We start from the raw sequence: 26,836 nt of genomic DNA on the forward strand, positions 1-26,836 counted from the left end.
ACACCTAATTTCGTGATGTTACGCCCCTAAGTAAAAAAGTTATGATTTTGAAGGTGTGTTTTTATTGTGTAACTAATTGTTAAGACAAGGTTTGGTGAAAAGAGATTGCAAGTGATTCACACAATAGTCTGACAGCTACTACAATTACAAAGAGTTAGAATAATATTCATAGGCCCTCTTGGTACTGGCAGAGAAGGTTTATACGAGTGTAGGCTTCACCAAAAGAGTACCCTTTTAGGTCAGGGCAAAGGTAAAGTTATTGTAGGATGTGATTGGAGGTGGTTGTATTCAGTCCTAAGGAGAGCTTTTTGATGTAAAAAGATTTGACAAGAAATTGTTTTGGGTAGGTTTCACAGCAGCCACGTGGCTTCCAAGTTTCTTATAGTCCGCCTTTGATTTAGGTGAAGATTTTGTAACATTTATATTTAATAAGCCGTTTAGGTCTTGTGTTTGATATTGTTCCTATTACAATTGTTGATCAAATTTGATTACATAATTTTTTTACCATCTATTTCTAATCTTGTTTCTGGCTTACTGTAATTCACTCTTTATTTTATATATATAAAGGGATTTCACTATTTCATATTTTATTACAACAAAATCTCCAGTTACAATGAAAGAATTTGTATGTTACAAAAATTAAAATGGCATAAAATTAATAAATAAAAACTCGACCTTAAACAGTTCAAAGATGGAAATCATAAATTCTAACGTCTTTGGAAATTAAAGAGCTTAATGGACACAGTAAAGATGGAAGCAAATAGAACAGCGAAACCAAGAATTACAGCTACTACAACTCCCAGAAAATCATGTCTGAAACCGTATCGACTTCTCAAATATTGTTCCACTGACTGACCAACAAAGTCTCCATCTTCAAGGGGTGTTTTTATATCTCCAAATTGAGAAACAAACAATCCGTACAAGGTCCATGCTACTGGACAAGCCCAATAGTACCATTGCCACCATACAGGCATGCTCTGCAAAATCCAACAAGTTAAAAAACTTTTCAAGAAATCTATATGAACTTGAAAAATGGAAAATCACATGATGAAAGAAAAAAACTTACCGGTCGTGGGATGATGAACCCTGAAAAGAGGTTCCATATTCCGTAGAATGCAGCAGAAACAATTGACGCAATGTGGTAGTTTGGCGTAACAGCAACGGCCATCATGCCATAGAAGGTGAAGTACAATAAGGAAAAGTACATGAAGAAGAGATACCAGAAGAACTTTGCAGCGGTCCACTCGAATCCGATCATAGCATAGACTATTAGGCCATACGTAGCAGCTTGAATAAAAATGTAAGGCATCTCAATAATGACCTACAATTTACAAGAATGGAAGTTTGTTTAACTTTCTTAACCATTTTGAAACTTTTACAAGTTTTCCAAATCACTGAAACTTTACCTGCGAAATGGCATATGGCATGGCAGAATACATTCCAGCAGCTCTTTCTCGATAAAAGACCGTTCTTTCAACAGCAACAACAGGCTGCACAGATGAAGAATTTTGGACGCCAAGGAAAAGTACAGCAGCATACATTGAACCCATTGCATTGGTTAAATCTTGTCCCCTATTCCTGTAATATTCCACAATATGACAGTTAAAAGAAGTTAATTGAAACCAACTTTGAAGCTTCAGCTTTTTTGGTTTTGACTTCTAGCTTACATTTTTGAGCCCAGGTCCCAGAACATTGTCCCAAACATCAATGCTATTACAGTTGTAAAAAGAAATCTAACAGCGGTATATGGTGGGTTGCGCCAATATGACCAGTGTTGCTTCCATAAGCAAGCTACACACTGAGTCAAGAATGACTGAGAGTATTGAGTTGGAAAATGGAGTTCCTTTGAACCAGGAGCAGGCTTGCTTAAGTCTTCAATAAGAACTTTGTTTCTCCTGAACAAATGGCATACATTAGTATCAAATTTGAGTTAGTTATCTCCGATGTCGATCTTGTGCTGAATTAAAGTACTTAACTGGACCACCATATAACTTTTTGTTGCAAGGTCAAGTCTGAGTATCTTATCATTACCTGTACAGATCTGAATTTTTGTAGATATCAGTAAAATCAACACCTAAAGCTAATTCTTGCGCTGTTGTGGTAACTTCTAACATCCAAGTCGCGGGATTATATCCATCTTTGATTTTGCTAACTCCTTGAATTCCCTGTAGAAAGATGAACACTATAGTGTTAAATAAATAACGTATATTAAATTTTTTAATTTGAGGTTCTTCATTTCATCATACCTCGAAGTACTTGATAAGGTGCTTAGAATGGTGTCCTAATGGCCCGACATATATTTCTTGTCCTCCTCGCTTCATAAGGAATAGCTGCAATTACATGTTTTATTAATATATAAACTCGTATGAAGAACCAACAAAAGCACAGTAAATTCTTTTTTAATTGATTTTCAAGTTCCTTGCCTCATCAAATGCTTCAAATATGTCAATACTTGGCTGATGAATAGTACATACAACTGTTCTTCCGGTGTCCACTGTGTTCCTAACTGTTCTCATAACAATTGCCGCGGCTCTTGCATCAAGCCCTGAAGTTGGCTCGTCCATGAAAATGATCGAAGGGTTTGCCACAAGCTCAACTGCAATTGTAAGCCTCTTTCGCTGTTCAGTTGATAAACCATTTACACCAGGTAAACCAACTATTGCTTGCCTTAACGGATTCAATTCCACGAGTTCCATGACTTCCTCAATGAACATCTGGAAACAAAAGCATTAACTTAAGCCATACCAAAATGATCATTAAGAAAAATGGGTTATTTTGTTGGACTCTATCAGTAGGCAATGAAGGGGTGTCAAAACTAAGAACTTCTCAACTTTTATAAGTCCTTGGAGTTCATGATCGAATTGTGTCTACTGGATTATCTTAGTAGAAACCTCTAGACATATATCAAAAAATATTTAGAGACAAGAAATAGCTTAAAGATGAATGCCAACCTTTCTAGTTTCAGCTTTAACTTCAGCAGGTAGTCGAAGCCAAGCAGAATAGAGCAAAGACTCGTACACTGTGACATGAGGAGAGTGAATATCATTTTGTTCACAGTATCCAGATACTCGAGCAAATGTTTCTTGTTTCTTCGGGAAACCTGAAATAGTGATGTTCCCATCTATATAACCACCGGTTTTTCTACCAGCAAGCACATCCATAAGAGTGGTTTTGCCCGCACCACTAACACCCATTAGAGCTGTAAGAACGCCTGGTCTGAAAGCACCACTAACACCCTTCAGTAGCACCAACCTATCTTCATTAATACCTTGTTCTTTCATTTCCTGAAATTTTTAAATGAATCGAACAAACTTTTATATCTGTAGAGCACATTAACAACAAACAGAATATAATCCAACCATTGAACATATATAGAATTTATACACGGAACCTTATGTTACCTGCGGCATATCAACAGAATAAACAACGTTATCAAATGTGATGGAATGTGGCTCAAATGGAAGAACCATGCCCTTTTTCTTGATGGCAATGGTCCCGATAGTTGCCTCAGTCACAGACGAGGACTTCGATGAGATGCTTCTTTGAACCTCCTCTCGAATCGCTGCATATCAATTGGATCAGTATTCTACTTAATGCCCTGTAAACAAAAACACGGATACAAATATAAGTGAGTTCTAATACCTGAGCTAGTTACATTATTTGAGCTACTTTCATTGTTTGTTAACTGTATGCTTCCACCAACTCCAACTCCATCGGTTTGTTCATGGCTTTCCGTTTGTTCTGAAATTACAGCCCTTGAACTCCCAAATGCTGCATGATTATTTGATAAAATGTAAAAGATTAGCTCTCCATTATGAAGAGGAATAAGTTTTAAATAGACAAAGCTATACTCACGATTTAGAAAGGTGAGAGCCACAGTGAAAAAAAAGTTGAACAATATTATGAAACCAATCAATCCTCCTACACCTATCCAATACCATTTTGGTTCTTGAAAGAAATCCCTGGACTTCAAAACATCGATTCCTGCTGCTTCGGTTGAACCCGGAAGAGACTTCGATATGAAATAACATATAATCAGATGATTGTTCAAGGATAAAAGCAAAACCATAAACATTGCAAATTCCAAGCCTTACATGACTCCACTGGTTCCCACGGAATTCATTAACCATCAATGCGGTTTGTCCATACATCATAGGAGAAATCCAGTAACCCCATATCCACCAGCTCTTTATGTCATCTGTGACATTAACAAAAGAAAATGGATTAGAAAAAGAAAAGTTTAATTTTCAATAAAAGTTTGAAGTCTGATGACGTGTCTAAGACTTATCATGCCTCGTGATAGGACAAAGCCACTCAATGCAAAAAGTACGAGCAAAGCAAATGAGCCAAAAGTGTTAGCAACAATCATGTTTCTAGCAGTTGCTGCAATGAAGCGAAACAACCCCGAAGCCATCTGGTTAGCGAGAACGATGCGAAGTATTGCCTAAAAAACCTGCACCAGACAAGTTGCTTACACATCAATTTGGATCATGAGCTAATAAGAAACTATATACATATGTACACTGCTACTTAAGGTTCCATCTAAAATTTTATTTCCATTTCATTTGTTTACCTTTGAACATTTGGATCAAATCCGATGACATAATAGGTGAGAAATACCCATAGGGCAACTTCTACAAATGTGATGGGAATCTTGAGTATCCATGATGGTAGAGCATATACCCATGCAGGAAAGAATAACAGGTCTCTTTGCTTGTAAAAGACAGGAAGCTTAGCAATGGTCATAGAAAGCTCAGACATTCCATTAAACATGACCATAATCAAGCCAAAAAAAATGGCCCCCATATAGATTCCTCCCTCAGCAATTGAATCTCGGTTCATCTCAGTTCTCAAAAAGAGAGTCATAGTAACTATTGCCATAAATGTAAGCTAGTAATGAAAGAAAAAAACAAAAAGGAAGTTAGTCATTTTCTTGTTATAAAAACCATTACAATTACAGTGCAAGAATCAACTTTCTTTAGCACTCACCTGAATAAACTTGAAGATGTAGACAAAAGAGTTTCTCTTCATTAGCAGAAACTCCCTTGAGACGCAAGCTTTCAGCAACTTCCACTTTCCAACACCATATTTTTTGGTTGTCAAAGCAGAGGGGTGGCTCTTTGTTTTCTCAAATGGAGTCTGAAGTTCATCTTCAAGTTGCAATCCAACATGGAAAGATTGAAATGCCTCAGCAAACTCATCGGTCGTGACAAACCTGTAAGGTTGATCTCTACGTGCCCAATACTGCATTTGATCTTTCCTTGATGTAACCTGTAATGAAGAAAGTTAGGTAATATGATATAAAAGGAACTTTGTCCCAATAAAAAAACAAAAAGAAAACCAATGTCAAGACTTACTTCTTGCAAGAAGTCTGCAATGCCTTTTCTTTCAGGACACCTGAAGCCCATAGATTCGAAGAAGCTCAGCACGTGTTCACGAGGACCCTGATATACTATCCGGCCATCGGAAATGAGAATAATGTCATCGAAAAGATCATAAGTCTCTGGTGCTGGTTGGAGAAGAGAAATGACTGCAGTTCCGTTAAGGATATGAACAGTTTGCTTGAGGGAGTTCACAATCTGGAAAGTTGTAGAGCTATCTAGACCAGTAGATATCTCATCCATAAATAGTGCCCTTGCCGGTCCAACCAGCATTTCACCTAATTTCATTGACAGAAATGGATTGCATGATAAAAAATTGAGGCTCCTTTGGTAATGGAACCAATGGTTTAATTGATTTTATCAGTTACCTGTGGTGACACGCTTCTTTTGTCCACCAGATATACCCCTTAACATTTCATCACCTACCATAGTGTCTGCACATATTTCCAATCCTAAAACCTGAAAATTTCATGCCAAAGGAGTTCAATAAGTATATATATATTTATCTTAGTGCTTGGATATATTTCAGATTTCTTTAACATTACCTTTAGAATGTAATCTGTAATAACATTTGCCTCTTGACCTTCTGTTGCTGCTGCCTGAAATTTTAAAAGTGAAGTGAATCAAGACCACTAGTTTAATTCTTTCTACAATTGAAACATAAAAATAATATTAATTGGTTCTTACCTTCATGAAGACATCAATATCAGGATCAGGTTTAATATTTGCTTGTTTCTCTTCTTGATAATTCTGCCAACATATCTGTAAACACCCAAAACAACAAACTTTCATGCTCTGTAGAATAAAGAAAATGTGAAATACCAAATAAGAATGGTCGAAAATCAAACAAAACTAACCGTAACGATCTCCAACGCCTTGACATCTCGCAGAAAAGGCCAAAGTTTCCCTCACTGTCATTTCTCCTATATGAAGATCATGTTGACTAATATAGGCAGCTGTTCTCTGGGGCACAAACTCATTCATCTCATGCCCATTGTAGGTCACTGTCCCAGAACACTTCAAGAGAATTTAACTTGATAATTATAAATAAAATTAAAGACAACATCCAACGCATTGAACCAAAGTGAACTTTTGTAGAGCACCTTAAGAGCAGTATCAAGCTTCCCAGCTAAAGCCAACAAGAGAGTGGTTTTCCCAGAACTTGGAGGACCCAAAAGCAATGTCATCCTGAAGAAAAAAAACTTGATTAATTTCATGGGACCCAAACTTTAAATTTATCAGTAAAAATCAAATCTTCATGTTACCTGCCGGGCTTAATGATTCCACTGACGTCTTTGAGGATTGTCAGCTTTTTCTTTCTACTAGAAAGAATGCCCATCTCAATCAAGCAGCTCTTTAATCACAATACAAATTGAATGTCAGGAAACAAACATTAAGGTGATTCCTGTGTGTTTCGGCTCCTCTAGGAAGCGTAGGGATTAGTATTTATCTTTATCTTAATTATTTTAATTTTTTTAGAATTACATTTAAATTTAAACTATAATTATTAAATATTTCGAAATGAAATGATCAAAGAAAAATGTAATTCCATCCCAGGTTGGAACGTACCTCAAATATATTAGTGACAAAATTAATAACTGTAGGCAAAGCATCGCTTCCTACGTAAGCTTGAGCTTCAATATTTAGACGTTGGAATCTGACTTCAATTGTGGGAAGATCGATGCCAACCCTGAGGATTTCCAATGCAAAAACAGACATTATGTTTGGTTCAAAATTTTCACTGTTCGGGAACTATTGAATGAATCTTCAGCTACAACTTTTTCTTTTACAAATCATTTTTTTTTCTGAAATAATCTTTTACAGTCTCTCTTATGACTCTATTTGTTACTCTATTCCATTCAATAGGCATAGTGTGAGTTTGTCTCCTGCAAACATTAAAAACACAAAAATTCCATACCTATCGATACGATTCTTGAGCTTGAATAAAAACTTGTCATTATCTTCCTCAGCAACTTTGATCAACCTCTCAAGCAAAGCCTTCCTTTCTTGCCATCCAATATCTAGAACATCGATTTCATTGGCACCACCTTGAGAGCTGGCCAATATACCTTTCCTTAGACGAGCAACAGTGGGTAGTTTCTCAAGTGCAGCCCACTTTAAAGCTTCTTCATCGTCTTCATCTCGAGAAGATCTCGAGAAAACTTGGACGCCATTGTTCCTCCATATGGAAGAACTACCAGAGCCTATACTTCTCCTTAAACTACTACTCGCTTCATAAATATTAACGCCCTCCATTACCCAAAACAATATCAATACTTGATCCTTCCCAATGAAAGAAGGAAAAGAAATGAGAATGAAGTTAAAAGGGAGAGCCTGTTGCAACAAAACTAATGTTTGGCATATATATAAGGAGTAAGGGCAATGGCAATGCATGGTTGCTGGCCGCCCTTCTTTCTCTTTCATATGTCAAACTTCAAAATTTTCCACCTTTGTTTTGCATGGATTGAGTTATGGAATATTATTTGTCTTTTACTTTTCCTCTTTTACTGTTAATCTCAACATATTTAAATCACCAACATCTTGAAACCATGCTTATATTCACCAAACATACTTTAACCGTTGATAGGGTGTCGAAAGTTAACGTGTTTAAAATTTAGCAATGGATTTCCAAATTGATTTATAACCATATTTTAAGAATATCCTAATCCATTGATTTATAACCATAAACGAAGCAAATGCACAAAATGGATGATCTTGTAATATGCTTAGATGACATAATTGCTGAGCTATGGATACTTTAATGGAAAGAAGAAAAAATCTATTGAGTGTTTTTAACGTATTTAAGTACCAGCTACTATTAATTTTTTTCAATAATTTATTTTAAGGTAAATTTCACTTTACCTAAATGATAACATTTTGTTGTGCTTTTGCATAATAACATAAATCAATAAATAATATTATGGATTAAAATTAGAAGCAAGTAAAATAAACATTACTAATAAATTCTATTAATTCTAACTTTAAAATAATAGAAATTTGAATCTAAAGAGTTGAAATAAACATTACAAAATATTTAATATTAGCAAAAATAAAAAAGATAAGAAATAACAAATTATTAAAAGATCACCAATGATGTCATTCTAGGACTAAAGTAATAATAATAATAATAATAATAATAACAACACACCTTGAAGAACAAGGAATGAGAGTAGTAAGAAAGACTGGGAATTGACTTCTTTTTTTCATTACATACAATTTAATAAGAGGAAGGTTCAAAGGGACTTCCTTTCATTGACACGTGGGGCATCATATTATGCTGCTTTTCTTTACATTCATTAAAATTCAAATTTAATCTTAAATTTGTCTTTATAGTTTATATTATTAACTTTTTAAATTGATAGAAATTTGTGAATGGAGTCTGAAGAGCGAGAGAAAATTGGAGAAGGGAGAAGAGATAGTCGACTATCAAGAATTGAAATAATCAATAATCAAGAAGGCAATGCAGATGTGGCCATGGACGCTGTTTCGGCTCCAGACAGACCTAGGTCCTGGAAAGATCGCCTCATGGGTACAGGCTTAAGAGGAGACGAAAAAGTAGAACCATCATCTAAAGAAGAAGACGATGATGACCTAGATATTCTTGACGGAGATATTGTCAGATCCTCGGTCAACGGTATACCGGCTTTCTTTGACCGGATTAACCAAATACTCATAAAAGATATGGAACATACCGTGGTTATAAAGTTATTAGGTAGAAACATCGGATACGCAACTCTACAAACAAGATCCATTCTTTATGGCGCCCGAGTCAACCGTTTTGTTTAATGGACATCGAAAACGGCTACTACTTAGCCAAGTTCCAGAATCCAGCCGATTGTGAGAAGGTATTAAGTCAAGCGCCATGGGTAGTATATGGCCAATACTTAACTGTTCATATGGATTTCAGTCCTTCGCAGCCCTACCCGAATATGGTCATGGCTTGGATAAGGCTACCCGATTTGCCTGGGCACATGTACAAAAGGAAAATACTCTGAGAAATAGGGGGAATAATAGGAAGGGTTGCAAAATTGGATTTTAAAACTGATAACGGCGTTCGGGGAAGGTTTGCAAGAATGGCGGTCTATGTGAATCTTGGGAAGGCTCTCATATCTCATGTTTTTATCAATGGATTACTGCAAAAAGTCAAGTATGAATACTTACCCACGGTTTGTTTCTCTTGCGGCCATTATGGGCATACACAGGATATTTGCACCAAGACAACGATTGAACAACAAGAGATGGGATAAGGCAGTAAGGAGCACGAACTAATCCAAGAAGTCAGACCTGATTCAGGAGGAAGCAACGGCGCTGATAAATCCGACGCTTATGGGCCTTTGATGATTGTGGAAAGAAGGAATCGGCGATGGTCAAAAGGAAAGAGTAACACCAACAGCGCCGTTAGAGAGAAGGGACTTGGAAGCTCTCAATTTCAAGCACTGAAAACCCTAAACGACGAACCAAATCTACATGATAATGGGTCCATGAGAAGGATCCATGAAACCCAAAAGGAGTCAAGGTCTGCTGAAAAGTCCTTGGTAACACCGAATGGAGGACCACCTATAGGCCAAATTCGGAAAAGGCCTGGTAAAGAAATTATATCAAGCCTAGGTGTGCATAATCAAAATTATTTCCAGATTAAAGAATCTAAGGCACCCATTAAGGAAAACCAAAACAAGTACAACCCAGGAGACCACAGTCAATCAGATCCACTACAAAATAAAAATAATACAAAAAAGGGGGCAGAAGTTGATGGAGCCATAAGAGAAGACATAAATTTCACAAATGCTTCCCAGACTCAACATTTGGAAGAAAACTCAGTGATGAGCAGAACGGAAGGCCAAATAACCAATACGGTGCAATGTGAAGGGAAAATTCATGTCACACAATCAGTAGCAACTTTGGGTTCACAACAGAGTCAAAGCTCCACTACTGATAGGATGCTGGAAGTTACGTAACCCCAACTATTGGAGTGTTAGACCCATCTAAACATTCAATAGTAACGTTAAAAAAAATGGTGCTTTGGGGGAAATTCAAGGAGGGCAATTCAAAAATAAAATAGGGCCAAAGAAGAACACATCTTCAACATGCGCCACTGGAGGGAAAATAAATAACAATTCCAAGGGCCAAAAACTCAAAAGAGTAATTCGTAATAAAGATAGCCCATTCAAAACGTCACCTCCCAAAGTTCCTCTGGCAGATTCTATCACCAATATGGTAGAGCTATTGCAAGAGCAAGTCAAACAAGGACTTCTTAACGAAGCAAATGAGAAAGCTCGACCAGCGAGAAAAAGTGTTTGGCCGAAAAAAAAAAGAGGTTGACCCACTTCATTCGCTTGGCGAATGATCTTCGCTTCGCGGGAACAACAAAAACCACCATCTCGCTCTTTCCTTTCTTCGGGGCTACCTTTTTCTTTCTAAGGGATGGGGTTGGGGTGTTTAAAAACCTTTTTAGGAATCGGATGCAGAGAAACCCAGAATGCCACACGGCAGCAACATTAATTTAGTATGGCCCCTTTAAATCATCTACGATGAATTCTCAGTTAAATTTAAATTTATCATTTTTTGTTTGGAACTGCCAAGGATGCGCAAATACTAAATTTCCACGCATCTTTAGAGAATATAATATGGATTTTAGACTGGACATTATTGGTCTTTTAGAACCTAAAGTGAGTGGTCGTAAGGCAGATGACATTATAGCCAAATTAGGATTCCAACATTCACATCGTATTGAAGCAAAAGGTTTTTCTGGTGGAATTTGGGTCGGTTGGAAGGATACAATTCAACTTGAAATAATTCAAAATCACCCTCAATTTACTCTTGTTAAAATTCGTAGTGGGGGGCTAATACACTCTATCCTAACTGTCATTGTCTATGGAAATCCTAATCCCATCAAAAGGAAGAATTTATGGGAAGCCTTAAAAGCAACTATACCATCTGATAATACCCCTTGGATGGCCTTAGGGGATTTCAATGCCCTACTTTCCGAAAAAGACAAAAAAGGTGGAAGCTCTATAGGGAAAAAGTGCCCATACTTTGGCGAATTCCTTGAGTCCAACAATCTCCAGGATTTGGGTTTTCAAGGACCCTCTTTTACATGGCAACGAGGAGGAGTTTTCGAGAGATTGGATCGAGTGATAGGGAATGAAGTGTGGTGCCAATCGTTTCCTCAGTGTTCAATAACACATCCCACTCGAATTAAATCGGACTACATGCCATTGTTAGTTAATATTAATCTGGAATTTAACCTCCCTAGAGAAAGGCCGTTTCGATTTCTCGCGGGATGGGCACAACACCAGGACTTCTCAAATACAGTCCAAGGATCGTGGAGCTACAATGGAGACATGTATAATTCTTTAAATCAACTCACTGAAAGTCTCAAATTTTGGAACAAAAATGTATATAGGCACATTGGAGTTCGCAAGCAGAAACTCATGAAAGCTTTAAGTGCAGTAAAAATGAAATTGGAAACTCGTATCCGCTAGCCCAGAAAGAAATGAGCATTAGAGAAGAACTTGAGAATGTTCTTAGCCATGAGGAACAATTGTGGAAGCAAAAATCTAGGTGTGACTGGCTTAAGCTAGGGGATAGGAATACAAAATTCTTCCATAGCCGGACAATAAATAGAAGGAAAATCAATCGCATTACGACACTCCGCAATACAAACGGAGATTGGCTATATGATCCAGATGAAATACAACAAGAAGCAGTTAATTTTTTTCAAAAATTGTATGGCGAAAATCCAGGTAGATCAGGAGAAATGCCACCTAGCTGATTTTCCCCATTAGAAGATAGTAACATCGATTTTCTACAAAAAGAAGTCACAAATGAGGAAATCAAGGCAGCACTTTTTGATATGGTTCCCTTTAAAGCTCCCGGAAGCGACTGATATCATGCCTTTTTCTTTCAGAATCAATGGGATAATATAGGAGAGGCAATTTGTGCATGGGTCAAAGGAGTTTTCAGCGGACGACACATTGACCCAGAACTTAATAACACACTAATCGTCTTTATTCCAAAGGTTGCTCAACCTGAAGAAATATCTTAATTTAGACCAATAAGCCTTTGCAATGTTCTTTATAAATTTGTGATGAAAATAATTGCCAATAGATTCAAAATTATTTTTCCTAAAATAATCTCACAAGAACAAGCTGGGTTCATCACCGGAAGAAACATTATCGACAACATTATCATAGCACAATAAGTCATTCACTCAATGCGTGAGAAAAATAAGAAATGGATGGCGATCAAAATTGATTTGGAAAAAGCCTACGATAGAGTTCGATGGGACTTCATTGATAAATCTATCCAAGCTACTGGAATTTCGGGCTACCTGAGGACAGTTATCATGTCAGCTATTACAACGACTACTATGAAGTTATGTGGAATAGGGTACCCACTGAAAAATTTAAACCTGCAAGAGGTATTAGACAAGGGTGCCCTTTATCACCTTATTTATTTGTTCTATGTATGGAATGGCTAGGGTAGAGCATTCAATCATCCGTCTCTTCAAAAGAATGGACACCGATCAAATTATCCAGAGCCGGGCCTAACTTATCTCATTTATTCTTTGCGGATGACTTGGTGATTTTTTCAAAAGCAGACATCAAACATGGCTTAATCCTAAAGAAAATTCTTGATCAGTTTTGCAGTGTCTCAGGGCATAGTGTTAACACAAGGAAAACGAAAATATTTTTTTCAAAAGGGGTAGAGGACAATCTAAGCGAAAGACTCGGCGGAATCTTGGGATACTTGAAAGTACAAGAATTAGGAAATTATTTAGGTATACCTCTATTCCACAAGCGAATCACTAAATCCACAATGAAATTTGTTGTTGATAAGGTTCGGTCAAGACTAGGCAACTGGGATGCAAAGCAATTATCCATTGCAGGACGTTTTACCCTTGTTCAATCAGTTCTTTTAACTATCCCTAATTATTTCATGCAATCCATAAAAATTCCAAAATGAGTATGTGATGAAATTGAACGTCTCGCAAGGCAGTTCATTTGGGGAGCTAGTACGAGAGGCAGAAAACTAGCACTTGTTGATTGGGGGACAGTATGCCAGCCCCGAACATACGGTGGATTAGGCTTAAGACGACTACAATAGCAAAATAGAGGTTACCTGCTAAAATTAGGAATTAATCTTATTTCTAATCAACATATCTTATGGACGCGTGTATTACGCTCAAAATATGGAGTGAAAGAAATAATTCCTGAGGACATAAGTAGGAACAATAGCTCCGCATTATGGAAAGCACTTGAGAAGATTTGGCCAATGTTAAAGGAAAATATCTGTTGGTTGATTAAATCAGGAACGAAAATTTGACGCTGGAAGGATTGCTGGATTCCTACAGTTGGACCATTGATTAACCATGTCCAAAATTCAACTAGGCCCATAAATGATTGCCTACTCAAAGATATGACAACGACAGAAGGGGCTTGGAACATTGGAGCATTTAGATTTACCTCCTCCACGCCACTCAGCAGGGGCTGATGAAATTAAATGGATGCTTGCCTCTTCTGGAAAATTTACAATAAAAAATGCTTACCAGATGTTAACAATAAACTCATTGTACAATCGGAATCCCAGATGGAAGGTAATCTGGAAATACCTAGGTCCTCAACGCATTCAATTTTTTCTATGGTTAGCATGTAAACAACGGTTACTCACCAATCTAGAGAGAGCACGAAGAGGACTCAATCACAGCACCTTCTGTCCGATGTGCCGACATAATACAGAAGATGTTCTACATACTCTTAGAGATTGTTCCACGATCAAAGAAATTTGGCTTAGCATTACTCATCCAAGTTGGCAAAACCAGTTCTTTTCAAATGATAATATTTTCAACTGGGTGGAGGAAAACTTAAAGCATAACGAATGGCTTATATGGGCCAATACTTCATGGCCTACCCTTTTTGGGATAGTCGCATGGCGAATATGGAAAAATAGGAACTTCTTTGTGTTCTAAGGATTAACATAGAGTTTATCAGAAACTAACAAGACTTTCTATCTGTTGGGCGAGTCAGTATGCCAACTCACATTTGCGGGATCCAATTCAAGATTCAAGTAGAGAAATGGATCAAACTTTAGGAAAGTTGATTGAATAAAGTATATTGATTTAGGTTTTATTTTTTTTATTTTATTTTGTTTTTACACCAAAAAAACTTTTTAAATTAAAATAATATAATTTAAAAGTAATTTTTTAAATAAAAAAAAAGGTCATTTGCAATGAAAGTTGTACTATGTTTGAGTCATATGTCTGCTGTTCAAGAAATACCAAAAATCAAACTACGGAATTGGAGCTAAGACCCTAACCATTTTTTTAAATATTACTCATTTAAATCCGGATTAATGTCTTCATCCTTTTTCAAACATTTAACTTTTACTTCAGTTCTATTAAGTCCACATACTTAATCATAACCAAGTCAGTTTTTATTCATCATTTTGCATTTAAATAAAATCTTTATTTTTGTTAACAATTATTACTCACTTTCATTTTTAAAGTTTTTTTATCTATTTTAGTCTCTAATATTATTGTTCATCAATTCAATCCTTTGGATATTTGAAAAAAATTTAGAGTACCTACTCAATTATAAAACCACGTTTTATATGATAATATCACAATAATGTCATAATTAGAATCATATTTAAAAATAGAAAAATCATAAAAATTTATTTAAAATTACAAAACTTACTAAAATTGTAAAATATTATTTAAAAATCTAAATATTAAAAATATTAAATTATAAAAAGATTATAAGAACTATTAAAATTATAAAATAAAAAAGTAACAAGAATATGAAAATTATAAACACTCTTTCTTTTTGCGTGTATGCATGAGTAAGAAAATCGACAAACACGCGCAGTCAATATTGAAGCATCATCAAAACAAGCTTCTTGGAGGCTCAACATAGTAAAAGTAAAAGCCCCTATATTGTATATTTGTTATTGACTTGTGTTGTGTTTCCTTCTTTTAACAATGGCGTTCTTTGATTTTTTGTATTTGGCCGTTGGACGGAATTGTAGAACAACAGAGAGTAAAAAAAATGAGACATACTCTAAACATGCCTACACTGATTCAAACAATTATGAAGGGCACATGCATAGAGGCAAAAAACGTTCAACTAAAATATGCATTAGGCCTTGTTGATGTGTGGAATCAATAAGGAGGAGATACAATGAGAGGGTGGTGATGTAGGTGGAGGCTGGTTCACCTTATCTAGGCAAAGAGCTGAAGAATACTATTAGTTGAGGCAGTGATGGTGGAGATACCTTGAGAACAAGGTGACAGAACGTAGGTTAAAATATTGAAGAGTCGATTCTTTCTTCATCGTTATGGAGATTATTTATAGGCGAGGTCTCTTGTTAAGTGGCATTAATGTGACGGATTCACCAGCAAGCCATCATTATGGGATGCGTGGGGAGGATGTCCGTGATGGGACACATTCTGTCATTCTTTTTAAATCATGGTATGAGGTGGTTGAATATACGTAGGGTTTGGCCAAAAGAATCATGTTCTCAACAGGAGATAGGTTGTCTAAAGGAAAGAGTGGTGGCATCCTTCTGGGGAACATGTGGCTAGCGTTTGATGATCATTTGGACCGTAGCGAGTGGAGGGCATTTCTTAGGCAATTTATTATGCTATCATATGTCTCAAGTTGGTGGAGGTATAATAAGCCTTAATAATTCATTAAGATAAATATTTAAAACTTAAAAAAATACATAAATAGAGTTACTTATTTTTTAACTAAAAGTTATTTAGATTAAAAAAGCTTTGTATATTTTATAAAATAAATATTAATGTGATTACGTTTATAAAATGGATAAATCTTAAAATTATACATGAATTATGGTTTAATGTGTAATTTTATACATGAAAATTTAATTTGATCCAATTCTTATAAATTATTAACGTAATTATTGATATAACATCATTTTATGTTTATATATTGCATACATAAATAATTATATTTATCCAATTCAAAAACAAATGATGCATTTATTTCTTTAAATGTATATGATTAAATCAAAATTAAAGTTTCAAGTATACATTTGAACCACGATTAGAGTTTCATGTGCATAATTGCACCAAATTAAAGTTTATGTATACAATTGCACATTGAAAAACATCATAAACTTAGGCCACACTATTTAATTTTTAATAAATTATACCACATGTCACTTTAAAATAATGTTATTTTTTGTGAAAAAATAATGTTATTTTATTTTAGTCACTCTAAAATTTTTATCAATTTAATCACTTTAATTAAGATAATTGCTCGAATCCACTAAAAATTCCATTAATTTACTAACGAATTGTTGATGTGGTATATATTTTTTACTTTTAACTAAAGTTAGAAACCTTCTTATAATTAATTCAAAATATTTTCCTTTTGTTTAGTTTATATACACCATAAGGCTTAAGCTCGTAAATTTTCTTTTTTCCCTTCTTAAAAAAAAAAAAAACAAAAGCAAAAACCTAAACACAAAAAAACCTTATGGATAAGGACATGATGATAAGCCATACGTTAACGTGCGACCTGAACAGTGAAAATAAACACAACCACAATGAAACATAGTTTGTCAATATATAAACATATTAAACAATTTCAATGAAACAAATAGATGCAGTAAAATGGAAAGCCACCATTGCATAGGGAAAATTAACATGTAATTCAATTTTATTAAACATATGATCAACAAAAATTACTATACAAAACAATAAGGTAAATAGTAAATTAAAGTAAATAAGCAAGCAAAAGAGCCATTTTTTTGTTAAAGAAATAACATATGGCTAATCTTTATGAAGAACTCCAACGTTGAAACCCACGTCCCAAAATCAACCTGGAAAAATGGGATTTTTTTATTGATAACATCAACAGACCTCAATTGTCAACTCCCCCCCCCCCCCCCCAATTTACCAATTTCTCACTTCATTCTTTCTGAACAAACGATAAGAAGGAAAAAGAAAAAAATTACGAGCTTTAGTATTATGTTGCAAATAAATCGAAAAAAGTATTTTACATTAGTTACAGAGAAGTCCCTAGCCTTAGTCAAAAATAAAAAAAAATACCACGTCAACAACCCGTTAGTGGATTAATGAAATTTTTAATAGCAATGACCAATTCAAACAATTATCTTAATTAGAGTGACTAAATTGACAAAAAAAATTTAAAGTGATCAAAATAGGAACAATGCTATCGTAGAGTGACAAGCAGTGTGGTTTACCCTTTAATTTTTTATATAGGTATTAGGTCTATACCACATAAGAAAAAAAAACATTGAAAGAACGGTACTCTTTGGTCGTTTCACCAATTGAAGGTTTGACCAATTCAATAAAATTATAAATGGCTTATTCAAAACAATTTTAAATTTGAGTTTTTTTTTTCGAAAAAGGAACGATTATTTATTAAAAACAACTAGTTTAGAGTCCGATACATAACTATCCTTTGATCATCATCTAACAATAAATGAGTTAAACAATCAGAGAATTAGAACAAACCCAAAACAAAGCATTAAAAGAAAGGAAATTTGACAGTGTGAAAGGTTGGAAGTTGCTTTCCAAGCAAGCCAAAGCATCAACACATTTGTTCCTCTTATGAAAAAATGTTGCAAAGAGCTAGAATTCATAGAACGAAAGACCATCTTGCACTCATTAATAAATGGAGATAACAATTTGTTAAATAGATAGAATCACATGTCATGAAACAAATCACAGTGGTAGCATCTACTTCAACTTCAAGATTCGAAATATTCAACTACCGAGCTAATGAGAGACCATCCCTTAGAGCCCAAAGTTCAGCTTCAACACTAGTAGTTTTGGGGATATGTCAAAAAGTATCAATAATCTAATTTCCATCATGGGCCCAGATAAGAGCTCCTCCTCTCGCAATGCTTGAGTTGCCTAAGGAAGAATCATTCATATTGAGTTTAAACTTGTCGAATAAATGGGGTTTTGTAAGAGACAAAATGTAATGCCCCTAACCCCTCCGCCATCAAATTAAGGTCACGGGCATTACTAACGAATCAAACAATTAATTCAATCATAATCAACATATAAACTAATTAATAACAGTACAATATGCAGGGACAGGTCACGACAATCTAATACTTTCATGCTAGATTTTTATACGTTCGAATAATAAATTATGGTATGCATTTCTAAACTTGGTCTTCCACTGTCTACACTCACTATTTATACATTACTAAACTTAATCTGTCACTATCTACACTTTTATCACTATTTATCCCTTCAAGAATGTCAGAATTCAGATACATACAAAACTATTTCAATTATTAGCATCAGAGTATTAGTCCATACTCTGTTTACGATTATCTTTTTAATTTATCTTTAATGATGTTAGTGGAATGCACTTAATTTAGGTTTGCTAATCCACCCCAAATCAGAGTAAAAGTTACTCTTACAACCTTTATTACGAGTCTATGGGACCCTAAAAGTAGTTTAAAAATCGGTAGAGACTAATTTGAAACAATTCTGAAAGTTTAGGAAATAATTACAAAAATTTTGATTTTAAGGGTCACACACCCGTGTGGCCAGGCCATGTGCCTCACACGCCCGTGACACATGTCTGTGTCTCAGGCCGTGTAACTCTCTGACTTGGGTCACACGCCTATGTGTGTTACCCTTGTGTGACACATGCTCGTGTGGCTAGACCGTGTGCACCCAAAAGTACCTTAAAACTCAAGTTTACCATTTCCTATTCACTTAGGCATTAAGAAAGTCAATTACCAATCATTTAACCTATTCAAAACACAACTAAACATGCCCAAGATAAACCAAATTCATCACCTAATATGCCTAACCAATGTACCTTCATTGGTACCACATTTTATATGTTCAAATACATCAACAACACATCAAACATTCAAGACTTTCATTCATATCACACTTACCATATTTGAACTAACTTTAAAACTTCTAAAGTTACCAAATATGAAGCTAAGCACATACCAAGCATTATGCTAATATACTAAACTTTAAAATATCACATACCAAAATATAAACTAGGCTAGCACACCAACATAGCCTCAACCACAACCATATACACATTTAACCATCATTTCACTAACAACTAAGTTAACAACATCTTATAAATGATATCAACAAAAGTCTCCCTAGGTACATGCCATTACAAAATAAAATATCACCACACTTGAGCTCAGGATTTGTGATTTGATGCTGAGTCGACAATAATTTGAACAGTACCTAGCCTGCACACAAAAAATAAAACCGCACACTGAGTAAAACTCTGTGGTATTTCTATAATCCAAATAACATAAACTTGATATAAGTATTTAAAATGAAAAATGCAACAAGTAAGCTATGCTCATGTGTTTCAATTCAATAGTATAATTTTTGCTCATTCCTTATTCACATCTACTAAGATTTTCACATGTTCAAATATATAAGTATATATCAATGACATTTCATTTAACATTTGAATACATCATCTCATGCAATGGCATGATTCATATCTTTGATCAATACTTGAATTCATTCAAGTTTCACATATCAATTCATCATTTCATATCTCATTTCTCATCTCATAATCATTTATCATATTTTCCATTTCAATATTTTCTCATCTTATATTCATTTATCATATTTGCCATTTCAATATCAATCACATAAATTGTTATTTTACTTTCCCCTATTAACACAACATGGACTCGGACGGATACACGGATCCAACCAACACACCAATTTGACATCCAATGCCTTATTAGATAAATCCGAAGTAATAACTACACCCAATGCTATAAAAATTGACACCAAATGTCTCATCGGTTAAATCAAAGCAAATTGGCACCCAGTGCCTCATCGACTTGAGGTCGAAGTAATCCTTGAACTCTTTCTATCCTATGGCATGCCATTTATATCCGACTCAGCTCAATACAGTTAATAGGGATTCATTTCACTTTTTAATACAACCAATGTCCCAGTTTCATGAATATATATAATCACATATAAGCATATATTCAATTTGATAATAATCACATTTTTCTCAATACACATATATTCATAATCAATATATTTAATAATATACAAAATCAATCCATTTCATTTCAATTATGAATTTAATTCAATTCCCAAGTACCAAAGTACTCACCTCAATTGCTTACTATATGCAAAAAATTATATATGTAATAATCTACTATTTAATTTGGATTATAGAAACACAAACCGTGATTTCTGAGCTATTCGACGTCAATTTTATCCTTCCCCTTTTTACTCGAGGATTCCGGTACGAAGTTAGCTACAGAATAAAACAATTAAATCACATTAATATTATACATTTCAACTTCACATTAAATTTAAATTTTCACACTATATTTTGCTTATTTTTCAATTTAGTCCCAAAATTGAGACTAATTTTAACCTTCACAATTAACTTCATATTTTTATACTAATTTCACTCTAGACCACAGTTAGCTTTCTTTTTTCCAATTCGACCCCATAATTTCAAAATTATTACAATTTAGTCCATATTATTCAAAATCAACAATTAATTTTACAATTTAGTCCTTTTCAATTTCTAATTTAAAAATCTATCTATTTAATCCCTAATACTTAAACTATTCAACAATGTCAACATCTAAAATCTTAAACAATACTAAAAATTACAACATCTGTCAGGTAGCCCTAAGTACCAGGATTCCAAAAATGTAAAAATTACATGTATAGGGACTAAATTGCACTAATCAATTTAGATTTGAACTTCAAACCTCCTTAAGTCGTGCGCTTCTTCTCCTTTTCTTTCTTTCCTTTATTTAATTTGCATGTCTTCGCTTTCTTTTCTTTTATTATATCTTTCATTTTAATTATTATTATAATATATATACATTAAAGTTAACATATATTAAATATGTATATTTTCATCCATTTTGCTAAGCCCATGGTCGGCCACCTATTTACCAAGATTAACTAAGTGGCATAATTGCTACTTTAGCCCTTTTAGTTTATTTCAATCTATAATTCAACTTTTATCCCTTACGCGATTTATTCCTCGTACCTTAATAACTCCTAATTTCTCGAAATTTACTAATCCAAAATTAATTAGCTATTAAGTTAGCCTCGTAAACATTTAATAAAATATTTAGGGTCTGCTTTACGGTTACAGATTCCTGGGAATACACTTTCCAACACCCCTGACTATCGGGTCATTACACAAAAATGAAGGTATCTTCTCAATTTCACAAGAGGAGAGAGGGCAACAAATTCACTAGTGTTAGCAAGAATTCTTTAAATGAACCTAATGGTTTGTTCTTTCCAAAAACCAAGGCCTTCTAGAATAATCAAGTCTCCATAAAGAGAAAGTAAAAGCAACATACTATAGGAGACGAAAACTCATCACCCAAAGTTTAGAGGTAACATTAGCCCCAAGCCATTCTTCCCAATTATCCTGATGAGGGGGTGTGATATGGAAATGGTTGAAAATTAATCCTCGTAGATGTTGAGTAGATTGATAGTCCCAGAGTACATGTTGGATACTCTCAAAATGATAGAGTAAAAGGGGCAGTTGTTCGAAATAAATATTCTACGATGAACCAAAACTGTAACACCTATACCCGACCCAATTGCCGAGCCCAGACTATAGGATGCTACACTACAACTCAAAATTTTAATTTAGACTTTCAGTATTATCATCCGCATTTAATAAAATAATGAAGGCAAAAAAAATATATCTGATATTATGACTAAGTGATTTAAAAATTTACAAGAGTCCATGTTGATGATAAACTTTGATTTATTATACATCAGTTAAACTTTAACATGTTAAAAATAAATTGGTATTCTAGCCACTTAATTTTATTTATAACAAAGACCTAAGACTCCACCTCTAAGTTGTCCTACTGTATGCATATACAACTAAGAAACAAATTTGCCAATGCACAACGATCTCTAGCCTGGTCCCTTCTCTAACACCTATGGTCCCCTATTTACCTGCAATGCATAATAACACAAGTAAGTTCTAACTTAATGAGTTTTCATACCTTACTGACAGAACGCTAATACGATTGCACTTCGTGGCTAAGACCTCACGATTGTCTTGCCATATTAAGACAATACATCATCCTCTTTGTCACATTTGATGAATCATTAGTGGTTTTCCCTTATTGATTCCATTTTTGTTAATCACCTTCATGACTCCTTATGCATCTATCTCCTCGAAAAAGACATCCTCTGTAACACCCCTTACCAGCGTCCGATGCCGAGACAGGGTTTGAGGCATTACCGGACTTAAACATAAACATTCATACAAAATCAAGCCATAAAATTTCATTCAATTTAAAACCATTTATACACATGCATATCGTCCCTTATACGGGCCTACGAGGCCCAAAACATACATCGGAGATGATTCAGGACTAAACCGAGAATTTTCAGAAATTTTACAACACTTAAGAAGTTTTCTAGTTTTAGAGAGTCACACGCCCGAGTGGAGTAGGCGGTGTGGTTACACACGCCCGTGTGGCTTGGGACATGCTCATGTCCTCAGCTCATGTAACTCTCTGTTTATGACGTCATCATTCATTTAGGGGCACATGACAAAGACACACGCCCTTAGGGGCAGACCCTGCGTCACACACGGCACACGGCCTAGACACACGCCCGTGGGTCTGCTCGTGCGGACGATTGCAAGGCTATTTTCTAAGCCATTTTGACACCCTTACTTGCACAATTTCATATCACATCACATGACACATTATCAAGCATATAAATGCAATTTAAACTAACCACATTCATGCAATAACATGTCATTTACATATGATTAAGCATATGATTATCATAAGCCATCATTTATGGCTATGCATATTCAAATTGAATCACAACTTATTATAGGCCAACACACTTGGCCTTAATAGTAATGAATAATATAAAAAATACATAATTCCTATACATACCATAAACTCGAGTACTTGAATACTTATACCCCAAATGGTAGCTTGATAGTGTGATGGCATCTCCGGCGATTCCAACCTGAGCTAGCTAAATAAACCTATAAGAGATGAAAAGGAAGGGGAGTAAGCTTAAAGATTTGTAAGTTCATATGAAAACAATAAGAAATTTATTTACATGCTTTTTCCAAATTCTTATAACATGTTCTCAAGGTATCACAATCATATTTGCACATTTTTCCACTATTTGCTTAAATTCCAGTTAAGCTGTCTACTAGAGTCACAGTCACTAAATTATTTATATCTTAAGCTACGGAACTCAAAATTAAGTTCCGCAAATTTTCCTTAAAACTATACTTATATATCTCCTTACCATAAAATTTTTAGAATTTTTGGTTTAGCCAATTGGTACAGTTTATTCTCCAAAGTCATCCCCATTCTGCTGTTTGACAGTTCTAACCCTTCTTCACGAAAAATAATTAACTCCTCATATAGGATCCAGAGATGTTCCCATTTGATTCTTTTGAAACTAGACTCATTAAGGATTTTAATAATATAAATTCTAACCCATAATTATTTTTTTACAATTTTTTATGATTTTCCCAAATCAAAACAGGGGATGCCGAAAAATTTCTGACTCTGTCTCACAAATATTCAAATATATAATAATCTAATATTCTTTTTCTTTCACCATTTCTTCTATGTGAAACTAGCTCAATAAGAATTAATTTCATATTTTATTCAGCCTCAAATTCAATTTCCACTATTTTTGGTGAATTTTCAAATTTTGACTACAGCTACTATCCAAAACAGTTTTAGTACAAAAATGATGATAACTAAGTTCATCACACCTTCATTTCTTTTAAATTAGAAATCTATGCATTTATAAACATATTTTTGGTGAATTTTCAAATTTTGACTACAGCTACTATCCAAAACAGTTTTAGTACAAAAATGATGATAACTAAGTTCATCACACCTTCATTTCTTTTAAATTAGAAATCTATGCATTTATAAACATATATCATAGTCCACCAAATTAATACAACATCATTTCACAATACTCATGGACTTACCATTCATGGATTTCATATTCAATTGAGTTTCTGTACATACTTGTACTCATTCGTAACATAACTCAAGTTCGTTCTCATCAATGACATACCTCATTGGGACCATCATCAAATCCTTCCTTGAATTACCCGTTGAACACTCAGGATACTAATGGATACATGGAAACTTGCACACAGTGCCATATATGCAGCTAGAACCAACTCATAGCGCGTAACGTATGTAGCTAAAGCTACCACATATTTTGTAATGCCCGCATTTAAGCTACTCACGGGTTTGTACACAAAGTCAGCACCCGGACCCCAAAGTATTATCATATAATGCCCGCTCATTGAGCTACTCACGGGTTTATACACAAAGTCAGTACCCGGACCCCAAAGCATTAACATGATATGCTCGCTTAGCGAGTTACTCACAGGTTTATACACAAAGTCAGTACCCGAACCCATATTACATATATCACTTATCTCATGAACTCAGACACAACTCATTAGTTCAGACCACAGTATTTCTCATGACATATCTCGTGTATCCTATACTATTCCTGAGGTTCAAACGGGAATTCTTGTCTGGCTCAATGTCGTCGCACTTGCTCATAATGTCATTTATTCTTCCATGATACATTTCATACTTTCATGATAGTAATAAAACATTTAAATGCACATATTATCAAAGCATTAAAATATGCTACAACATCACATTATTTGCATATGTACTTACTTGTCGAATCTTCATCGAGAATGTCCGTATAATCAATCATACAATTGATATAATAATAACAAAAAAACATTTAATATTCAATTATAACATTGCATTATTATAATCACACGAACTTACCTTGACACAAAATCGGCAATTAGACATAACCGTCATATTCTTTGATTTCCCTCGTTTAAGTCCTAATCTTGTTTTTCTTGATCTAGATGAGCCATAGAAGCTTGGACGAATGTTTGCTCATCCATGGCTGCCCATTTTCTTCATAAACGGTTGAAGAAGAAAGAAGAAAAGATGATAGCTTTTAAATTTTTGTCTTATTATGCCTTTATTAACTTAATTACCAATTTGCCCTTTCTTTTCAAACAAATTTCAAAAATACCAAAAAAAATCTTCCACTAACTTATTAATGGGCTAATTATCACATAAGGACTTCTACTAAAAATTCTATAGCTATTTAATACCTCTAGCTTCTAGAACTCAAGTTTTGCACTTTTTACGATTTAGTCCTTTTTACTTATTTGAGTACCCGAACATCGAAATTTTCAAACGAGATTTTCATGAAATCATTCCTTGAAACTGTAGGCCATAAAAATATAATAAAAATAAATTTTTCCTAGTTGGATTTGTAGTCCCGAAGCCACTATTCTGACTACACCCAAAATCGGACTGTTACATCCTCGTGGATTCTTACTTGCGAACTATAAGAGATAATCCATAAACAATTCCCATGACACTCCTTGCACCAATGACTACAGATATTCACATAAGACCATTCTTAGCGAATAGTCCCTATTGCAGACAGTTAAAAGTGGATTGTCTTATTAAACTTGGACTCTTATTGAAATCCTCCTAGATCCATAAGATCAACACCACTACAACTCAATATAGAAAGTCTACTTATCCCAAGCAAATAGACAAATCAGATAGTACATCTCATCCCGCTTTTGTTCCACGATTACATAGTTTGCTCTCGAGGGTTATCCCTTTGAAACAGGTGTCTTGTAGATAGATTTTTAACAGTGAACCCTTTAATAGCAAAATCATTTTTATGAGCTAGTCGTGGTGGACTACCACATCTTTCATATACGGTTTCACATAAACAATTATCTCGCACAGTATCTCAAACACAACTTACTGGGATAAATAGTTTCTTCGTTTCGAAAATATAATAGAATACCCTTGTATTGTCCCTAAAAGGACCTGGCGAATTGTTATATATAATATGATAAGACTTAAATACAATTTGTCTGTATAGTGGGATTAAGTGTAAGATGTGCTACCAGCACATGGACTAATTCATGGCGAACTTATAAATTTAGATTTGAATCTCCAAACGAGTATCCAAACTTTCACAAATTTGAATTCCATAACCACAATGGACGTAAAACTGTAGGGATACATTGGCAGGCCGTCAAAATTTGTATCCGCCTCAATTTATCTGCTAGCACAAGCACAATAGCCTACTTAAAGCAATAAATCACCTTTCTGCAAACTCATACAAATGGACATAGGATGGGATCCTATTTATAAGATAGTTCTAGCGAACTTTCCTCTCAATGTTAATCCTAACGGACTTTCTACATAATACATGGGCTTTCCACATTAGATAGTCCTAACAAACTTCCCACAATTATGTTATACGGTAATGCCATGGCCATGGACCTCCATTCATTACACTAAGGTCTCTTATACGTCCTACACAAGGGGCTTTCATATATTGGTGTACACCGTTCTTCGTATCATTT

General features: G+C 34.6%; 1 pseudogene; it reads right to left on the reverse strand.

The window, feature by feature from the left end:
• Positions 1–547: 547 nt before the first annotated feature.
• LOC108475393 (pleiotropic drug resistance protein 1-like) lies at positions 548–9,185 on the reverse strand (annotated as a pseudogene).
• Between the last annotated feature and the right edge of the window lie 17,651 nt (positions 9,186–26,836).

The sequence above is a fragment of the Gossypium arboreum genome, chromosome 2 (genome assembly GCF_025698485.1).
Source record: "Gossypium arboreum isolate Shixiya-1 chromosome 2, ASM2569848v2, whole genome shotgun sequence".
NCBI classification, from domain to species: Eukaryota; Viridiplantae; Streptophyta; class Magnoliopsida; order Malvales; family Malvaceae; genus Gossypium; species Gossypium arboreum.